This window comes from Schistocerca nitens, chromosome 4, assembly GCF_023898315.1.
Source record: "Schistocerca nitens isolate TAMUIC-IGC-003100 chromosome 4, iqSchNite1.1, whole genome shotgun sequence".
NCBI lineage: Eukaryota > Metazoa > Arthropoda > Insecta > Orthoptera > Acrididae > Schistocerca > Schistocerca nitens.
This window is the reverse complement of record NC_064617.1, coordinates 64,527,807-64,541,355: the sequence shown is the minus strand read 5'-3', so window position 1 is coordinate 64,541,355 and position 13,549 is coordinate 64,527,807.

The following is a 13,549-nucleotide window of genomic DNA, read 5'->3' as shown; positions in this document are numbered from 1 at the left end:
TCGGGCGAGGATATTCAGCAAACATAAACAGACACAGGTCAGCTTCAAGAAGTAAGAGACGACGTGGCAGGGAAGAGGAGAAAGCTCAGTTCATTTGTATACGGATGCTTAGAGAATTCAGCAAAGAGCGATTAGGACACTTGATGGGCCTGGGGAAGTGTGTCCGGAACCGTTATGTAAAAGGGAATAAGAATGTAAAGTCCGAAGTTAAACATAGCCTTAGTAACTAAATTTAGAGCACATGGTTGGCTAAAGTGTACAATCAGTTAAAAATAGTAAAATTGAAATTGCTCTATAGTCCCTTACACATACAGATATTTATTGTTTTTTTGTTTTAAGATCCATAAAATGAACAGCACTATTTAAAAGCGGCAGCGAACTTAAGCCAAGTGGGGGCCAACGAGCAAATGTTACACCACAATACAAGAAGATACCTCCAACAAGATAATGGAAAATGACAATTCGCAGCTGACCGCACTGACCACTGCAGAATAGAATCAAATCGGCAGTAATATCGGTGAAGGTATTTTTACGTTTTGGTGAATGGGAGACATTCAGAAGAAAGCATTCCATTCACTGTTACACACAGGCACATGTAATTAAGTGGAAATGCAAAGAAAGGGGGGACACGAGTCCGTTGCTTATGCATCGCAAACCGAAATTAATTAAATTAATCACAGCCTCGAGATGAACTAAGCAATGCCAATACCTTTATCCACGCTACCAGAGGTCCAAGCGACCTCTACGCCCTTACAGAAGAGCAGCAAAAAGTGCTGAAAGATGCTCTCACTCGAACGGTCGCCTCAGCGTTCAGTGGTGGGAGATGTTCTCAAGGCGGATTGCCAACCACGTTCCTGTATTGTAGTAGCCTAGCCTCCGCCCCTGCCGCTGACTGCAAATCTCTGGTCCGTGCACTTCTCATGTAGTGTTATAGGTTGGTAGCGCTAGCCCACCGCTCTACGAACTCTAGACAGACCCTACTGGAATCATCTTTAAAATACTCTCACCATCGCGTTCACTAGTGCTGAGCCGTGTATCGACTCGTGCTACACCTTGTGTTTAGATTGCAATGGTTTTCCCTTCCTTCCTCTGACATGTTTGTTTGATATGTTGTCTGTCATTAAGTGGCTGCTTGGTTGTCTTTTCCCTCTGCTATCGATATCTGCGTTTTTGCTTCCGGGAAACTGCTATGGAGGAAGTGAGATCTTTGACCGGTTGTAACCTCGTGTGGTGGCGCGGAAGTAGGGGCGTTGCGCGCAGAGAGGGTGTGGTGGACACCTGAGGGCAGTGTGGCTCTCCAGCGCAAAGCAGGCGTGGTCGGCTGTACCGAGTCGCCACGTGATGTATGTCGGTTATGTGTAATGAGTTGGTCGAGTTGACGGAAGAGCTCCCCGCATGTTGGTTGTATACAGAATCGCCCCACGAGTAGTAGCTGTTCATTTCGCCTTGGTGGGACGTTAACAAGCTTCTTTAAATCGTCAACACTGCAGTTTAAAAAAGGAGACACCTAACATGAAGGAGCGGTCACCACCCGTCAACGTTGCAGAGAAGACGTGAACTCCGGTGACAAAGCGAGCTGTCGCGTGACCGTGGCGTGTTGGGTACGCTGGCGACGTGTGCGCGGTCGGATGTGTGGATCCTTAACCATCGGAGGTTGTGCACTGCCTGTTGGAGCATAATTTCAAGTTAAGTTCGTGGAAGATTTAATCATTAAGTAATAATTTTGTGTAACCAGCGTCTCTTCTGCCTTGTGGCCTCCGGCGACCGGGTTTCCTGTCCCTGGCTCTAATTCTGTAAGCAAGTTAAGCCATTTTATAATAAGTTTTCGCTGGCTAAAAGTCGGTGCAGTGACCAGCCTGAGAGTGGCAATTGTGTTTACGGGCGTATTTAAATTGGTCACTATTCTGTCTAGCCTGAGCATCCCTGAGTGGGTGATTTGTGGCCGCCTTACACGGGTCCGTCATATCTGTTAGGTTCTAATGATATTCCAGGACACTTTTGTTCAAAATTTTTTTTAACTTCCTCCAAGTTTGTAAATTCCTTTTATTGCCATTAATCGTGTGTTTGCTGAGACCTGTTTAATTTTTTTAATGGTGGTGTTGGTAGCTTCACTACCTCACCGTACTTTATTAACAAAGTTCTGTATTTACTTTAGTATCCTGTTTTAAAAAAAATTTAAACTGTTGTATTGCTATAAATTACTTGATTGCCGTTAGCGGCGTGTTTAAAAGGCTGTTTATTGCCGTACTGCTAGTGTCTGTAAGATACGAATAAAACATTTGTGAAAATCTCGACAGTAAACTACTAGAAATTTGGCCCCGTTTCCCAACTTGTGGTGTGGCTTGTAGTAGCCGTAAACACTCTGTGTGTCGAACGAACACACATTTATTAGATTGAGTGGGAAGGAAACGGGCTATGCAGAGGTGAGTAATCGAAATAGGTCCTCCCATTTCCGCAGATCACGTATAGCTACTGCAGAGCGAAATATCTAGAGGAATAATACGCTAGGACACCAAATGAGCCTACCATTCACGAAGCAGATCCAGCTGATACGTTTCATGCTTTTACGTAGTTGCACAATCGTCGATATCTTTTAAAACCCTACGTACATGGGCTTTTAGAGGTACTCGTCCAACACAGGTAAGATTCTAAAACAGACATTTTTAGGGCGCTGTGCCATAGTCTCTAAAAACGGTACCCTGTAGGATCACTTTCTTGTCTGTCTCTCTGACTGTCTGCCCTCTTGTTAAAAACCCTTTTTCTCAGGAACAGGTAGACGATATCAAGTTGAAATTTAAGTCACATACTAAGGTCCAGAGGACTTTGGCGGTATAAAGAAGGTAAGCTTCTAAGTCAATGAACCCATTCATGTCACCAGTTTTGCCTCTCGAAAACACACTCATTAAAAAGGATAAGGTATTTCAGATCGACTGAGAATCTTGGAATTTGGCACTAAGTAAGGTTTCACAGTAAAACGAGAGGAAAAACCAGAAAATCATTAATTTGTAATTATATCACAAGCAAAAACTTTTTTCACTTGTTATCAGACTGCCTATTGTTCATCCGTCTGTTAAGCCCCTTTTCCTCAGGAAGGGGTAGACGTATTGAGCTGAAATTTAAGTCACATACTGTGGTCTATAGTATTTTGGTGCTGGAAGAAGTTTAAGCTTTTAGATCACTGTAATCAAAAGATACAGCGATTTATGTCATATATATTGATACTCCCAAACCCACTCATTAAAACCGATATGATGCTTCCTTTTGATATAGAATCGTGAAATTTGACAAGAAGCAAGATTTAACAGTACAGGTGAAGGAAAAAATCAGAAAATTGTTAATTTGAATTTATATTAGGCGAAAAGAATAATTCTTGTGTCATTTGTTATGCGACTTTAAAGTTGAAATTGAGACACTCTTGACGGTCTTGGAATCCCTGGAACAGATATCTTGCCGAATAACACGGAAAAATAGTCATATCCTCGATTCTTGGAATGTGTAAATTGACTCTCTACATAATTATATTTGCACGGAACTCTCAGTCATACTAGCGCCTGGTAATTTTTTAATAGGTTCGACGACGTAGATCTAACGCCCAGAAAATTCAAATTTGAATGTGCTCAAAACTTGTTCTACCTCGAAGAATTGTTGTTGTTGTTGTTGTTGTTGTTGTGGTCTTCAGTCCTGAGACTGGTTTGATGCAGCTCTCCACGCTACTCTATCCTGTGCAAGCTTCTTCATCTCCCAGTACATACTGCAACCTACATCCTTCTGAATCTGCTTAGTGTATTCATCTCTTGGTCTCCCTATACGATTTTTACCCTCCACGCTGCCCTCCAATACTATATTGGTGATCCCTTGATGCCTCAGAACATGTCCTACCAACCGATCCCTTCTTCTGGTCAAGTTGTGCCACAAACGTCTCTTCTCCCCAATCCTATTCAATACTTCCTCATTAGTTATGTGATCTACCCATCTAATTTTGAGCATTCTTCTGTAATACCACATTTCGAAAGCTTATATTCTCTTCTTGTCCAAACTATTTATCGTCCATGTTTCACTTCCATACATGGCTACACTCCATACAAATACTTTCAGAAATGACTTCCTGACACTTAAATCTATACTCGATGTTAACAAATTTCTCTTCTTCAGAGACGCTTTCCTTGCCATTGCCAGTCTACATTTTATATCCTCTCTACTTCGACCATCATCAATTTTACTCCCTAAATAGCAAACCTCCTTTACTACTTTAAGTGTCTCATTTCCTAATCTAATTCCCTCAGCATCACCCGATTTAATGTGACTACATTCCATTATCCTTGTTTTGCTTTTGTTGATGTTCATCTTATATCCTCCTTTCAAGACACAGTCCATTCCGTTCAATTGCTCTTCCAAGTCCTTTGCTGTCTCTGACAGAATTACAATGTCATCGGCGAACCTCAAAGTTTTTATTTCTTCTCCAAGGATTTTAATACCTACTCCGAATTTTCCTTTCGTTTTCTTTACTGCTTGCTCAATATACAGATTGAATAAAATCGGGGAGAGACTACAACCCTGTCTCACTCCCTTCCCAACCACTGCTTCCCTTTCATGTCCCTCGACTCTTATAACTGCCATCTGGCGTCTGTACAAATTGTAAATAGCCTTTCGCTCCCTGCATTTTACCCCTGCCACCTTCAGAATGTGAAAGAGAGTATTCCAGTCAACATTATCAAAAGCTTTCTCTAAGTCTACAAATGCTAGAAACGTAGGTTTGCCCTTCCTTAATGTAGCTTCTAAGATACGTCTTAGGGTCAGTATTGCCTCACGTGTTCCAACATTTCTACGGAATCCAAACTGATCTTCCCTGAGGTCCGCTTCTACTAGTTTTTCCATTCGTCTGTAAAGAATTCGTGTTAATATTTTGCAACTGTGACTTATTAAACTGATAGTTCGGTAATTTTCACATCTGTCAACACCTGCTTTCTTTGGGATAGGAATTATTATATTCTTCTTATTTCTTCTCGATGAATTGTAAATCGTTAATCTAGCATTTCTCATGTGGATTGGTTTCATATCTAAATGGCGAGTGCATACATTAATATATGCGAAGTGTATATTGAATAAGATGACTAGGTTTTGATTCAATGATCTAAACTTACATTACAATATCATGAAGTACAGGTTTTCAAGCGAGTTAGGAAATAAAACTAGCAAAATATTCACGAAATATTCTGTTATTTCTCGTGTTTGGTGTTTAAAGTCATAAAATTTTGTGAAATGGTATCATATCCACCATTGACTATAATAGTTACTTACTTGTTTGTTAGAGTAAATGCATAAAATAGCTGCTTGCAATAAGTAATCTTTATTTACGACAGACTGTTATGGCTTGATCGCCATTTTCAAGTACATCTGGATTGGTGATACGTCCGTATTACGTTGTTAATGGACTGTCTTATAACTATCACTCTTTTAATAAGATGGTGAATGATGTTAAGATGTTGAAAACAAAATGTTAATTACGATGTGACAGTAGTTTGACAGTTTCACTCTTACGACGCCATACGAGGTGTGGCTAGAGAAAAACCGGACTAGTACTGGTGAAACAATAAAACGAATGCAATAAGGCTGAAAGTCGCGTGGCCTGTCACGTGACTCTCGCTCCGCCTACTGCTCGAGTTTCATCTGCCTCCTGCACTCAGTCTGCCCGTGGCGTCTGTTTTAAGTAGTTGACGTTTTGTCTGTGCGTCGGAAAATGTTGAGTGTACAGAAAGAACAGCGTGTTAACATCAAATTTTGTTTCAAACTAGGAAAATCTGCAAGTGTACGGCGATGATTGTTTATCGCGAACACAAGTGTTTGAGTGGTTTAAACGATTTAAAGATGGCCGCGAAGACACCAGTGATGACACTCGCACTGGCAGACCATTGTCAGCAAAAACTGATGCAAACATTGAAAAAATCGGTAAACTTGTTCGACAAGATCGCCGTTTAACAATCAGAGCAGTGTCTGAGTTAACAGGAGTTGACAAGGAAAGTTTTAGGCAGATTCTTCATGAAAGTTTCAACATGAACAAAGTGTGTTCAAAAATGGTTCCAAAGTGTCTCACAATTGAACAGAAGGAACGCCGAAGAATGATTTCTTCTGACATCCTGGAAAACATTGAAAGTGATCCCACCTTCTTACAAAATGTTATTACTTGCGATGAATCGTGGTTTTTTACTTACGATCCCGAAACTAAACGCCAATCGATGCATTGGAAAACTCCTGGTTCTCCAAGACAAAAAAAAGGCACGAATGTCAAAATCGAAATTCAAGGCAATGATGATTGTTTTTTTTTTTACATCAAAGGGATTGTGCACATTGATTAGGTACCATAGGGACAAACAGTGAATCAGCATTACTACATTAGCGTCCTGGCTACCCTACGTGAGCGAGTACGAAGAAAACGGAACGATTTGTGGAGAAGAAAGTCATGGATCCTTCACCAAGCCAATGCCCCAGCTCACAGTGCGTTGTTAGTGAAGACGTTTTTGGCAAAACACAACATTCCCATCTTAGATCATCCACCCTACTCACCTGATTCGGCCCCCTGTGACTTTTTTCTTTTCCCTAACGTCAAGTCAGCTTTGAAAGGAACTAGATTTGAGACTGTTGAAGCAGTAAAAGAAAAAGCGACGGAAGTAATGTATGGACTTACCGAAAATGATCTGCAGCATTGCTATGAACAGTGGAAAATTCGTATGGAGCGGTGTAGAGACCGAGGAGGAGAGTACATTGAAGGAGATAACATGAAATTGTAAATAATTGTAAATAAATGTTTTTTCCAGCATCAGTCCGGTTTTTTTGTAGCCGCACCTCGTATGTCTACAAAGATTATGTGAAACTTATAGCGTCGCAACAGCAGAACGGTCAAACTGCTGTCACATCGTACAGATCCCGTCTCCCTCCCCTCGTCTCTCACAAGACGAGTGTAATAGAGTAATTATGGTGTACGCGGGGCGGATTCGTGCCGGGGACCTTCACGTCTTCCCGCCCGGAAAGCAGCGTGTTAGATCGCACGGCTAACCGGGCGAGCCGACATATATTATACTGCACATCAAGAGAAAAAAAAATTATTTACCTACTATTGCAATTTCGGTCCTGCGGCCATGGTCAAGTGGTACAACTTTGTCAACATCTAAAAATTTTCTAACATATACACATGTTGCTTTCATATCCGTAAGTTTTTTAACGTTTTTACCATCGCAATGCGTTTGTATCTATCAGCACATCGCGGCTAACACAGTGTTAATCAGTTCATCATCACAACATGGCAACAACATCTGTTCGATAACGATTTTCATTTCAGAATGGACAAAGAAAATGTTTCCAAAACTTTTTTAAATTAAATATCTGTCAATGTTAAGTTTTCGGTGGGCAGAAGTATATGGAGCCCAGGAAATTCAACGAATTTCATATGTGCCAGTATAGTGTTTGAGAACGCCAACGACATGAATGGTAAATAGTATTTGAGAAGAGATAGAGACAACGTTATTGACGCTAGCACTTCATGTTATTCAGTCTGCTCGTTGAGCAAGCATTAATGGAAGCTAAAGAGAGCAACAGAAAAGAAACTAAACTTCAGGAAAATAAATAGAAATATTAAATTTTGCTGATAACACTGAAATCCTATCAGGAATGGCAAATGACTTGGAACATCAGTTGAACGAAATGGAAGAGGCTTGAAAAGAAGTTAAATTATGTTGTTCTAAGGCGATTGGATACTTAAATCATTGGAGAAATTTTGCAATTGGGGTAGCAAAATGACAGATACTGGTAGGAGGGTAGGGGATATAATGTGCAAATAAGCAATACTAAGAAAAAATTCCTAACATCGAAGGAAAATATAAATTTCACTACGTGTATCCTGAAAGTATTGGTCAGAAAGTGAAAACTGGTACTCGCAGAAGAGACTGGAAAGTGTTTGCAATGTGGTGTTACAGAAAGATGCTGAAATTAGATGGGTGGATTGGGTAACTATAGAACTGGTGTCCAGTCGGATCTTAGAGGAAAGATATTTTGTGCCTACGTTGACGGATCATGGGATGATTAATTCCATAATGTACATAATTGTGGGAGAGGGAGGGTGAAAAATTGTTGAGGGAGGCTGTTTCGAGTGGGTGTAAGCTGCAGTTGTTATGGAGGGATGGAAGGAAAAAAAATTAAACATTAGTGTCATGCAATATTTTGTGTAATGTAATATCTTGTACAGACATCTTTTATTAACCGACACGTTCCACATCATTACCAAGTGTCGTATTCATGATCTATGGAACAAGTATTAATCTAATCTAATCTAATCTAATCACAGTGTCGGCTTACATTGGGAGCTGCGTTAAATCAGTCATCATACTGAAGACAAGAAAGGCATACTTTAGGCTCATCGATCTGTCCCTATTGAGAAATGAAGAAAATAACAGAAGAAAGTCCTAATACAACCGATTTTCCAGATCGATTATCCCTATTGTGAAATAAACCAGTTACTCCTGAGCCGAGGCGCGGCTGTCGGCAGTGTTCTCGCACTTAGAATGGCATCGCTGCCATTGATTATAGGGTCACCATCTTTTCTTTCCGCGATTCAGGCCGGTGGTCGGGTGGTTAACGGAGAGAGAAAAGAGACAGCGGAGTGGATTCGCAGTGTCCGAGGTGGCTTGTTGACGTTTACCGTGGCCGGCCGGTGTGGCCGAGCGGTTCTAGGCGCTACAGTCTGGAACCGTGAGACTGCTACGGTCGCAGGTTCCAATCCTGCCTCGGGCATGGTTGTGTGTGATGTCCTTAGGATAGTTAGGTTTAAGTAGTTCTAAGTTCTAGGGGACTAATGACCTCAGAAGTTAAGTCCCATAGTGCTCAGAGCCATTTGAACCATTTTGAACGTTTACCGTGAGGCCTGTGGTACGACGCCTGTGCGCTATGGGCAGCGTCAGCACTGTAGTGTTCTGGGGATTTTCTGCTGCGAGGGCATGTATAGGTTCTTGTTACTGGTCACTGAAATTGAGATGTGTCTCTGGCGTTACGGAGGAAATGTGTGATGCCCGCCGCTGTTGCATGTGAAAATGCTTCCTCTGCCTTGTGTCTGTGCAGGAAATTATGTGAAGTAAATAAATAGCAGATACCACGGCGACGTCTTGCTCTCACGCGTTGTTGAATATATTTCGGAATTACTGAATGGTGAAGATATCCCACGTATAAAGAAAATGAAGCCATTTGCGCCATACTAAGGTACTGTTTTATTCTGCTTAAATCTGTGCATTTATATGCCCTTCTTTAGTTGCAGAAGTTATAGAAGTATGTAAACAGAGAGCTATGTGGAAAGGGATGTAAAGTTGAAACCCTTCCAATAAGTCAATACACTCGAACTCTGTATTACTAAATGTGCCTTTCGATACCAGCACCTACCTTGGGTAATAAGTGTTATTCGGAGGTTGTCGTGGTACTGTATGTAATTATTATACACAAAATTGTTTATTCTGATTATACAAATTTGGAGATGTAAGGTCGGTTGTGTGCCGCTGTAAATTACTATTGTCTCCTCTGTGTGGCAGCCTAGCATTGTCAGTGGCTTCAATCATTCTTCTTGTCATATTTCGAGTTTTGTATTCGCGGGTTTGCTTAAGCTGACACTTTTGAGTCGTAAGACATATAAACAGGCAAGTCAAACTGAGTATTCTATGGGATCAAGACGATATTCTATTACGTGGTACCTTAGTTTGTTGTAGGTTAGAAGTATTTTACGTGTTTTTAATATTCTGATGGTTGCTTTGTCTAAAGAGGAGCTAGTTCTGTGAAGTAGTCGTTTATATTTTACTAGTGTGTTACGCGTTGTGCATTTTCATGTTAATTGTTTTTAAGAAGCTACAAATGGCTCTGTGTATGTTGCAGGTAGCTGAAACTGACGTGTCCACGGGGGTAGCGTCCGGACGGGGTTGATAGTGGCCCTTTTTAGTACGGCACATCCGTCTACCCTCCTTCAGTACATTTGTCTCGCTTATATGGTTACTACGTTTGTCGAGTGGAATTAGGGCTTACTGTAATGACTGTATATGTTGAAGTTAAGTATCTCCCTTGCCAGGGCGTGAACCTTCGTGGATATAGTCGTATTCTCATCTGTAAAGATTGATAGTGTTATTCATTTGTTCTCGTCACATGTATGATTATTTATCTTATTATATTTAATGTCCGTAAAATGTAAGTGTTAGCGAGGTCAGAATTGGGACGTTATATTCTCCTCTTGTGGAAACAAATTTAAGTGATTTTATTCCTTTTTAAAGTAACTTTTAGATGAGTACATTTTTCCTACATGTTTGGTGTTTTTATGGCTTCCACGTTAATTAAAATTACAATAAGGGTAAATTTGGCCACGGAGGGTTTCGTGTATTTCTTAGTTGCTAAGTGGATCCTAAGTTATATGCAGGAACCCTACCAACTCCTATTTTGAAATTATTAAACATTAAATTTACCACATTCGACGCCACTCCGTCACTTGCCTGACGTGTTTTATGCGGCAGATGGATATCTGTGCAAGCTAGTGGTATCTCCATAATGGTGTGGGCTGTGTTCACATGGAATGGAGTAGATCTTCTGGTCCGGCTGAAGCGATTATCAACTGGGAATGGTTTGATCGATTACTTGCAGACCATTTTCAGTCATTTATCGACACCATGTTTCGTGGATGACAATACACCATGTCACCATGCTACAATTGTTCCCGATTGGTTTGAAAAACGTTCTGAACAACAGGAGTGAATGAGTTGGCCATTCAGATCGCTCGACATAAATTCCATCGAACGTTTATGGGACATAGTCGAGACGTCAATTGCTTCACAGTATACTGAACCGACGACGCTTTTGCAATTATGGACAGTTATAGCGACATCCTGACTCAGTATTTCGTCACGGGACTTCCAACGACTCGTTGAAACCATACCACGTCGAGGTGCTGCATGACACCATGGCAAAAGGAAGTCCGATAGAATGTTAGGAGCTATCCCATGACTTGATCACCCCAGTGTATGAAGGTTTAGTAACAAAAAGGCCACCTACGTATGGCAGAAGTAAAGCCAACATTTTTCAAAAACGAACGAGTTGGATGACATACGTATTACTGATCGGTTAAAATGATTGTCCACTCATCCCGTTTCTGTCAGTATAACATGTATTTACTGACTCGATTTAAAAATTTAAAATGACGTCATACTTATTAAAAAGTGTGATCGTACACCGAAGGCTTAACACAATAAGTGAAGTATAATTAAAGTTAAAACTCCTGTATATACCGTGAGGCGGTGTAAATGACGGCCCTTTAAATTATCCAGACAATATTTATCGAGCAACATGTCTCAACCAGGCAGTGGTGTGGCCTGGAATGCTAAAGCTAGTGGTGTGTCAGGGGTAGTACATCCAGTTTTTTGCACATTTAGAATAATGTAACACTGAAATTAGTGGTTTATTCAACTGAAAGCTACTACTGTGGATTAATATTGTTGTATAATATTAAGATAAAGTGATAATAATAAAATCGAATGAAATTTATTAATTATTAGTCAGATACCAGATACAAATATTGAGTCATAAGCTTCTGATTTCTCATACAATATAACATATTCACTGACGGTTATGTTTCGTACAGTTACTCAGAAACTGTTCAAGAACGCCTCTAATTTGAACCAATGATTCTACTTCCTCCCTGACTGCTCCAGTATCGAGCACAGCGCGAAAGTAATTTGAATATTTGGAGGGGGAGACAGTAGCCCTTAAAATCTTTATAGTAGTTCCATCAGACGCCTAAATATCTTTCGGATTCAATTTACTTGCGTTGTAGGTTCCTGCTAATTAGAGGCACCCACTGCCATCAGTTCCTGTTTCGTTAGGAGTTTTAGTAAGTTTTATCGTGATACATCTCTCTCTGATCCTCTACGCGATTTTATTTGTAAACAAAACAATTTCTTCAATAATATAAGAAAGTATAAAATGCACTTAATGATGTAGCGTTCTGTTTTGCATGACAAACGACGCCTGGTAGATATACGACATTGTTCAAACATTACGTCGTAAAAATTCTTTTCCCAGGCAGTAACTATCACTGACCTGATCTTCATCGTTTTCAACTTCTTCCTATTCTGATAATGTGTTGCGGTCACTGACAATAACGGCATCCTCTTCATCACCATTATCGCAATCAATTAGCCCCTCGTCAAATACTTGATGAATCAATGCCCACCATTTGCTACTTACGGCCCCTAATAATCCATATATAACAATATCTGCTACTAATTGTACGATCAGATATCATTCCTTATACAAAATACGTACAAAAATGCAATAAAATAGCTACCTTGACTTTTTCTTCTTTTTAGACGAGAGTGGTGTGTTTGGCTTTCAAAAACCCCAGCCTGCTCAAACTTGCTTCGACAGCATCTCACGAAGTCCTATTCTCAACTGAAGTTACAAAAACACACGTGTACCACTCTGCTGACATCTCGTAGCAGCTACATGGAACCACAAACCAGTGCAAGCAATTAATTACAGAAATTCGTCGTAAGGGCTGTACCACACACCTACACACTACTGCTCGGTTTAACATCATTTCAAACCTTTTCGAAATTGGTTGTTGCAAATATCCACCACGAGGTAATGAAATACTCTGGGGCTCACAGAATGGCCATCTCAGTGCCTTAGCGTTGTTTATGTTTGGTGTTGTTGCCAGAGGTAGTACGGAACATAAAAGGTATCAACAGGCTCAGAAGTAGAGTGATGATTGTTAAGGACGCGAAGATGCCGCGTACTCGTGTATTGCCAGCACCTAGCAGAGTTTAAAGGAGGTGCGTTATGGATGTACACTTGGCCGTCTGATCGGATCGTGCAACTTCCAAATGTATGCGGCGTTCAGATGTGGCAGTGGCCCAATCTTAGATTGCATGTGAGCTTAGGTATAGTCGCCGCCAAGGTTCCACTCGAAAACCACAAGGGAGGGTCACCATACGAGGAGTGGCTAGAAAAAAACCGGACTAGTACTGGTGAAACAATAAAACGAATGCAATAAGGCTGAAAGTCGCGTGGCCTGTCACGTGACTCTCGCTCCGCCTACTGCTCGATTTTCATCTGCCTCCTGCACTCAGTCTGCCCGTGGCGTCTGTTTTAAGTAGTTGACGTTTTGTCTGTGCGTCGGAAAATGTTGAGTGTACAGAAAGAACAGCGTGTTAACATCAAATTTTGTTTCAAACTAGGAAAATCTGCAAGTGAAACGTTTGTAATGTTACAACAAGTGTACTGCGATGATTGTTTATCGCGATCACAAGTGTTTGAGTGGTTTAAACGATTTAAAGATGGCCGCGAAGACACCAATGATGACACTCGCACTGGCAGACCATTGTCAGCAAAAACTGATGCAAACATTGAAAAAATCGGTAAACTTGTTCGACAAGATCGCCGTTTAACAATCACAGCAGTGTCTGAGTTAACAGGAGTTGACAAGGAAAGTGTTAGGCAGATTCTTCATGAAAGTTTCAACATGAACAAAGTGTGTTCA